At 36.9% G+C, this 8,451-nt stretch overlaps 1 non-coding gene across 1 annotated transcript; it reads left to right on the top strand.

The window, feature by feature from the left end:
* The first annotated feature begins 6,180 nt into the window (after nt 1–6,180).
* On the top strand, nt 6,181–6,288 carry LOC112798946 (small nucleolar RNA R71). Its single transcript, XR_003200540.1, has one exon. It is a non-coding gene; the product is annotated as a small nucleolar RNA R71 (small nucleolar RNA).
* Nucleotides 6,289–8,451: the final 2,163 nt, after the last annotated feature.

Below are 8,451 nucleotides of genomic sequence, written 5' to 3'. Positions count from 1 at the left end.
CAACTACTATAAATACACTGGAGCACCCAGCTATAACTCATACTCTAATTCTACTCAATATCTGCTTGGACCCATGCTAACTTAAGCATCGGAGTGTCATTGCAGGTACAACCACCAACCATTCTGCATATCAAGCTCGGGTCATCAATCCCCCCACCTCAGGCCACTCTAAGGCGACCGAGCTGCACGCTTCAGGTAACCCCCGGAACAGCACCTAAAGCCAAAGAAACCTCAAAGGGAAGACAAAAAGCTTCCACCTCTGAGTCTTGGGAGATGGAAAGACTTATATATAAGCTGGAATAGTTCAGTTGGTTAGAACATGTGGTTGCAAATCAAGAGATCCCTGAGATACCTCAGGGGATAAGTTGTCCTCCACACAAATATTGGAAGCAATTAAGGGTGGAACATCATGAGCACTCCATCATTCTCCAAGAAAAAAAGAGAAGATCAAAGAGCAATGAGGGAGGAGCAACAAAGGCAAGGAAGGGACATAGAAGAGTTGAAGAACATCATTGGTCCTTCAAGAAGAAGACGCCACTAAAGGTGGATTCATTCCTTGTTCTTTATTTTCTTTCTGTTTTTCGTTTTTAATATTGTGTTTATCTATGTTTTGTGTCTCTACTTCATGATCATTAGTATGTAACCATGCCTTAAAGCTATGAATAAAATCCATTAATCCTTCACCTCTCTTAAATGAAAAATGTTTTAATTCAAAAGAACAAGAAGTACATAAATTTCGAAATTATTATTGAATTTAATTTAATTATATTGATGTGGTGGCAATAATTTTTGTTTTCTGAATGAATGCTTGAACAGTGCATATTTTTGATCTTGTTGTTTATGAGTGTTAAAATTGTTGGCTCTTGAAAGAATGATGAACAAAGAGAAATGTTATTGATGAACTGAAAAATTCATGAATTGATTCTTGAAGCAAGAGAAAGCAGTGAAAAAGTAAGCTTGCGAAAAAAAAATGGCGAAAAGAAAAAGAAAGAGCAGTAGAAAAAGCCAATAGCCCTTAAAACCAAAAGGCAAGGGTAAAAGAGGATCCAAGGCTTTGAGCATCAATGGATAGGAGGGCCCAAGGAATCTAAATCCAGGCCTAAGCGCTAAATCAAGCTGTCCCTAACCATGTGCTTGTGTCATGAAGGTCCAAGTGAAAAGCTTGAGACTGAATGGTTAAAGTCGTGATCCAAAGCAAAAGAGTGTGCTTAAGAGCTCTGGACACCACTAACTGGGGACTTTAGCAAAGCTGAGTCACAATCTGAAAAGGTTCACCCAGTTATGTGTCTGTGGCATTTGTGTATCCGGTGGTAATACTGGAAAACAAAGTGCTTAGGGCCAAGGCCAAGACTCATAAGTAGCTGTGTTCAAGAATCAACATGCTTAACTAAGAGAGTCAATAACACTATCTGAAATTCTGAGTTCCCAGAGACGTCAATCACTCTGAACTACAAAGGAAAAAGTGAGATGCCAAAACTGTTCAGAAGCAAAAAGCTACAAGTCCCGCTCATCTAATTAAATTAATATTCATTGATATTCTGGAATTTATAGTATATTCTCTTCTTTTATCCTATTTGATTTTCAGTTGCTTGGGGACAAGCAACAATTTAAGTTTGGTGTTGTGATGAGCGGATAATTTATACGCTTTTTGGCATTGTTTTTGTATAGTTTTTAGTAAGTTTAAGCTACTTTTAGGGATGTTTTCATTAGTTTTTATGTTAAATTCACATTTCTGGACTTTACTATGAGTTTGTGTGTTTTTCTGTGATTTCAGGTAAATTCTGACTGAAATTGAGGGATTTGAGCAAAACTCTGAAGGAGGCTGACAAAAGGACTGCTGATGCTGTTGGAATCTGACCTCCCTGCACTCGAAATGTATTTTCTGGAGCTACAGAACTCCATTTGGCGCGCTCTCAACGGCGTTGGAAAGTAGACATCCAGGGCTTTCCAGCAATATATAATAGTCCATACTTTATTCGAAGAATGACGACGTAACTTGGCGTTGAACGCCAAGTACACGCTGCTGTCTGGAGTTAAACGCCAGAAAAACGTCATGATCCGGAGTTGAACGCCCAAAACACGTCATAACTCGGAGTTCAACTCCAGGAAATGCCTCAGCTCGTGGATTAATCAAGCTCAGCCCAAGCATACACCAAGTGGGCCCCGGAAGTGGATTTATGCATCAATTACTTACTCATGTAAACCCTAGGAGCTAGTCTAAGTATATATAGAACATTTATCTATTGTATTAGATGTCTTTTGACCACGTTTCATCTTTGGTCTCAGTTTTGTTTTATTCTTCATCTTAGGAGATCATTGATCACGTTAGGGGGGCTGGCCATGCGGCCATGCCTGAACCTCTTTTGCTTATGTATTTTCAACGGTGGAGTTTCTGCACACCATAGATTAAGGGTGTGGAGCTCTGCTGTACCTCAAGTATTAATGAAATTCTATTATCTTTTATTCAAATCTCTTTTATTCTTATTCCAAGATATTCATTCGTACCCAAGAACATGATGAATGTTATGAGTCAGATTACCCTCATTCTCATTCTCACTTATGAACGCGCGTGATTGACAACCACTTCCGTTCTACATGCAACCGAGCTTGAATGCGTATCTCTTAGATTCCCCAATAGAATCTTCGTGGTATAAGCTAGATAGATGGCGGCATTTATGAGGATCCGGAAAGTCTCACCTTGTCTGTGGTATTCCGAGTAGGATCCTGGGAATCCGGAAAGTCTAACCTTGTCTGTGGTATTCCGAGTAGGATTCCGGTAATGAATGACTGTGATGTGCTTCAAACTTGTAACCTGCTGGGCGTTAGTGACAGACGCAAAAGAATCAAGGGATTCTATTCCAGTAGGAGCGGGAACCAACCGGTGATTAGCCGTACTGTGACAGAGTGCGTGAGCATTAGTTTTCACTGCGAGGATAGGATGTAGCCATTAGCCATGGGTGATGCCTCCAGACGATTAGCCGTGCGACTGACAACCGCATAGGATCATTTTCCCGAGAGGATGAAAGTAGCCACAGTTGATGGTGAACCCCTATACAAAGCTTGCCATGGAAAGGAGTAAGAAGGATTGAGTAGAAGCAATAGGAGAGCAGGCGTCCTTGGGCTCTACAGCATCTCCATCCGCTTATCTGAAATTCCCACCAATGAATCTGCATAAGTATTCTATCCCTTTTATTATTCCTTTTTATTATTTATTCCAATAATCACAATTACCCTTTAATCTGCCTAACTGAGATTTACAAGGTGACCATAGCTTGCTTCATACCAACAATCTCTGTGGGATCGACCCTTACTCACGTAAGGTTTATTACTTGGACGACCCAGTACACTTGCTGGTTAGTTGAACGGAGTTGTGAATCCAACCAGTGCCATAATAAAGTTTTCATTCAAAATCCAAAGAACGTAGATCACAATTTCGTCCACCACCTAGTTACACTAGTCATTTTCTTTGTTTTCATTAGGTTTTATGCACTTTCTTGTATTCTAAGTAAGTGATTTGGATTGGAAATGCATGGTTTCTTTGAATCAAACAACCACCATATAATTGATGCTAAATCATGAGGTTTAGGCTAAATTTAATTGCATTTTAATGATTTATAAACCTTGTGAATTTGGGGATACTTTGATTGGTTGTTTTGATTAATTGTAGGTGAAGAAAAGAAGAAAAGAAGAAAATGTGGCCTAAAAAGTGTGGCTCAAGAAAGAAAGTGTGGCAAAGAAAGGAGGAAGTGTGGCACATGAAACCTTGAAGCTCACTCCAAGAGCACCAATGCTCACTAAGTGAGCGCTACAATCACTCCCATGGGGCCAAGGCACAATGCTCTGCTCACTTTGTGAGCTGAGCACAATAGGAAGCCAAGAAACAAGGAAAAGAAAAACAATGCTCAGCTCACCAAGTGAGCATTGTCAAAAGCATTGAAGAATAATTCAAAGAAAATAAGTTGCAAAGTGCATGCTCCAAGGCTTGAACCCATGACCTAAGGGGAGGGGGGAAGCGCTACTCCAAAGGAAAACAAGCCAAAAATTAGCAAAATGCCACCTCCAGGATTCGAACTCAACACCTCAAGGAAGCAAGGAGCAAGGCACCACAAGAAAACCTCCAGCGCATGCATTCAGCAAGTTTCGAACCAAGGACCTCTCCTTGTGAGCACCAATGCTCAGCCTACTTAGTGAGCAGAGCGCTACTTCTTGGTGCAAGGAGGCACATCTTGGCAAGGCCAGGAAGGAGTGAAGTGCACTAAATTTGGCACGGTCCAAGGGCAGCGCACCAAGGCACCAATGCTCAGCTCACAAGTTGAGCTGAGCATTCCCCTGATGCTTGGCACGGTGCAAAGGAATCAACACAAGGCCTCAATGCTCAGCTCAACTTGTGAGCTGAGCATCCTCCTGGAACCACATTCTTCTTGGGCTGAAATTCAATTAAAAATCCAACTTAATTCATTTATTCACCAAATCAAAAGCCCATCCAAATCCCAAAATCCAAGAATAGAAAGTGTATAAATAGGAGCTAGTTTGATGTAATTAGGACCTTACTTTTCTTTCTTTTATTTTTTTAGAACCTCTAGACTTCATTTGGAATTTTCCTTTTTACTTGCATTTTTAATTTTGAACTTTGGAATTTCTGAGAGAATTGGGAAGGAGAATTGATCTCTCTTCTTCCTTGTTCTTGCTTGAGCACTCTTTACTTTTCTTGCTTTGGATCTTAGGTGAAGAATTGAAGAAATTCTGTTTCAATCTCACCTTGTGATCTCTTTTTTTACTTTTCTGCAGAATTGAATTTCAATCTCTATTTACTGCTTCATCTTCTACTCTTTCTGCAATTTACTTTCCTTCATTTCTTTTGCAATTGCTCTTGTTGGATCAAGGAAGGATTTGAGATCTAGACTTGTTATCAAGTCTCTTCCACTCCTGAGATCTTCAATCATCTTTTAAATTGCTGCAAATTAAGCATCGCTCATTTTCTGTTTTTAGATCTTCAAAGCATTTTTACTTTTTCTGTTGAGATCTATTTCCATTTAATCAATCCTCTACTCTTCTGTTTGTGGCAATTTACCTTTTCTTGTTTAAATTCTGCAATCCCAACTCCCAATTCCTTTTATGATTCAAGCAATTTACATTTCTTGCACTTTAAGCTTCAGTTATTTACATTACTTGCAATCTAAGTTTCTGCAATTTACATTACTTGCACTTTAAGATTCAGTCTCTTTACTTTCTTGCTCTTTGATTTACTGCAATATTCCCTTCTCCTTTTACATTCCAAGCAATTTAGCTTTTGTTAATGATAAACCACTCAACCAATACTTGATTCGCTTGACTAAATCAACCACTAAACTAAAATTGCTCAATCCTTCAATCCCTGTGGGATCGACCTCACTCTAAGTGAGTTTTACTACTTGATGCGACCCGGTACACTTGCCGGTGAGTTTTGTGTTGGATCGTTTTCCACACATCACTTGGGAGAGTACTAGGAGGAGTTTCAGGGATTTTCTTACTCAGCTGGCCCACTTGTGCTGCTAAATTTCTTATGGAGGACCTTCTTTCACTCATGAAACTTAAAGTGGCCTTAGACATATCAGAGACCAAGTTTGCTAAATTAGAAGTTCTCTACTCAGAATTCTCTGTCTGTTGCTGAGAAGATGATGGATAAGGCTTGCTATTGCTGAGCCTATTTCTTCCAGTATTATTAAAGCCTTGTTGAGGCTTTTGTTAGTCCTTCCATGAGAAATTTGGATGATTTCTCCATGATGAATTATAGGTGTTTCCATAAGGTTCACCCATATAATTTACCTCTGCTATTGCAAGGTTCTCAGGATCATAAGCTTCTTCTTCAGAAGATGCCTCTTTAGTACTGCTGGATGCATTTTTCCATCCATTCAGACTTTGAGAAATCATGTTGACTTGCTGAGTCAACCTTTTGTTCTAAGCCAATATGGCATTCAGAGCATCAATTTCAAGAACTCCCTTCTTCTGAGGCGTCCCATTACTCACGGAATTCCTCTCAGAAGTATACATGAATTGGTTATTTGCAACCATGTCAATGAGTTTTTGAGCTTCTGCATGCATTTTCTTTAGGTGGATGGATCCACCTGCAGAATGGTCCAGTGACATCTTAGAGAATTCAGATAGACCATAATAGAATATATCCAAAATAGTCCATTATGAAAGCATGTCAGAAGGACACCTTTTGGTCATCTTCTTGTATCTTTCCCAAGCTTCATAGAGGGATTCACCATCTTTTTCTTTGAAGGTCAGAACATCCACTCTAAGCTTGCTCAGCTTTTGAGGAGGAAAGAACTTATCCAAGAAGGCCATGACCAGCTTATCCAATGAGTCCAGGCTATCTTTAGGTTATGAATCCAACCATATTCTAGCTCTATCTCTTATAGCAAAGGGGAAAAGCATGAGCCTGTGGACTTCAGGATCTACTCCATTAGTCTGAACAATCTCACAGATCTGCAAGAACTCAGTTAAAAACTGGTAGGGATCTTTTGATGGAAGTCCATGAAACTTGCACTTCTGTTGCATTAGAGCAACCAGTTGAAGTTTCAGCTCAAAGTTATTTGCTCCAATAGCAGGAATTGAGATGCTTCTTCCATCAAACTTGGAAGTAGGTGTAGTATAATCACCAAGCATCCTCCTTGCATTATTATTTTCGGCTGCCATCTCCTCTTTCTTTTCGAAAATTTCTGTAAGGTTGTCTCTGGATTGTTGTAATTTAGCTTCTCTTAATTTATCTTCAGAGTTCTTTTAGGTTCAGGATCTGCCTCAACAAGAATGTTCTTGTCCTTGCTTCTGCTCATATGAAAAAAAAGGAAACAGAAAATAATAATAGGGATCCTCTTTACCACAGTAGAGAGATTCCTTTATGTTAGTAAATGAAAAAGGGAATATAAGAAGGAAAAGGTAAGAATCCAAACACAAGGGTGAAGATAGGTTCAGATTCTTGAGATGAGAAGAAGTGTTAGTAAATAAATAAATAAATAGAAGGAGATGAGAGGGGGAATTCGAAAATTAATTTTGAAAAAGGGTTAGTAATTTTCGAAAATAAAAGAAGAATTAAAATTAAAAATAAATTTAAAACAATTAGTTAATTAAAAGAATTTTGAAAAAGAGGGAGGTAATTTTCGAAAATTAGAGAGAGGAAAGTAGTTAGGTAGTTTTGAAAAAGATAAGATATAGTTAAAACAAACAAAAAGTCAACTAGTTAGTTGAAAAAGATTTGAAATTTAATTTTGAAAAGATAAAAAGTTGGAAGATATTTTGAAATCAAACTTTTGAAACAAGATAAAATTTTGAAAAAGATATGATAGAAAAGATATTTTGAAAAGGAATTTATTTTTAAAATTAAAAATTAATTACTTGACTAACAAGAAACTAATAGATATGATTCTAGAATTTAAAGATTGAACCTTTCTTAACAAGAAAGTAACAAACTTCAAATTTTTGAATCAATCACATTAATTGTTAGTAAAGATTCAAAAATTATGAATTAAAGATAAGAAAAAGATTTTAAAATTCAAATTAAAAATTTTCAAAAAATAGTAAGAAAAATGAAAAAGATTTGATTTTTGAAAAAGTTTTGAAAAGATAACATTTTTAAAAATTGAAAATTTGACTTGACTTACAAGAAAAAACTAATTTTAAAAATTTTTTGACTAAGTCAACTCAAATTTTCGAAATTTTGAGAGAAAAAAGGAAAAGATATTTTTTTATTTTTAAAATTTTTAATGATGAGAGAGAAAAACACAATTATGACCCAAAACATGAAAATTTTGGATCAAAACACATGATGCATGCAAGAACACTATGAGTGTCAAGATGAACACCAAGAACACTTTGAAGATCATGATGAACATCTAGAACATATTTTTGAAAAAATTTTTATGCAAAGAAAACATGTAAAACACCAAACCTAGAAATCTTTAATGCTTAGACACTATAAATGCAAAAATGCACATGAAAAACAACAAAAGAAACAAAATAAGAAAACACCAAGATCAAACAAGAAGACTTACCAAGAACAACTTGAAGATCATGAAGAACATCATGCATGAATTTTCAAAAAAAATGCAAAAATTTTTAAAACATGCAACTGACACCAAACTTAAAAATTGACTCAAGACTCAAACAAGAAACACAATATTTTTTATTTTTATGATTTTCTAATTTTTTTGGATTTTTTTTATTTTTTCGAAAAACATATAGGAAAAAGAAAATAAGAAATCCAAAATTTTTAATAAGAATTCCAAGAATCTTTCAATGTTAGCCTAAAGCTCCAATCCAAGGGTTGGACATGGCTTAATAGCCAGCCAGCTTTAGGATATAAATCAGACATACAACAGCTGATATTTCAATTAACTTGCCTCTATGCTGATGATTGGAAGCCTCAGTCCAAAAGAATTAAACATGGCTTTACAGCCAGCCAAGCTTCAA

Source organism: Arachis hypogaea, chromosome 4, assembly GCF_003086295.3.
Source record: "Arachis hypogaea cultivar Tifrunner chromosome 4, arahy.Tifrunner.gnm2.J5K5, whole genome shotgun sequence".
Taxonomy (NCBI): Eukaryota; Viridiplantae; Streptophyta; class Magnoliopsida; order Fabales; family Fabaceae; genus Arachis; species Arachis hypogaea.
The sequence above is the reverse complement of the archived record's forward strand: the minus strand, read 5'-3'. Positions and strand labels throughout refer to the sequence as shown.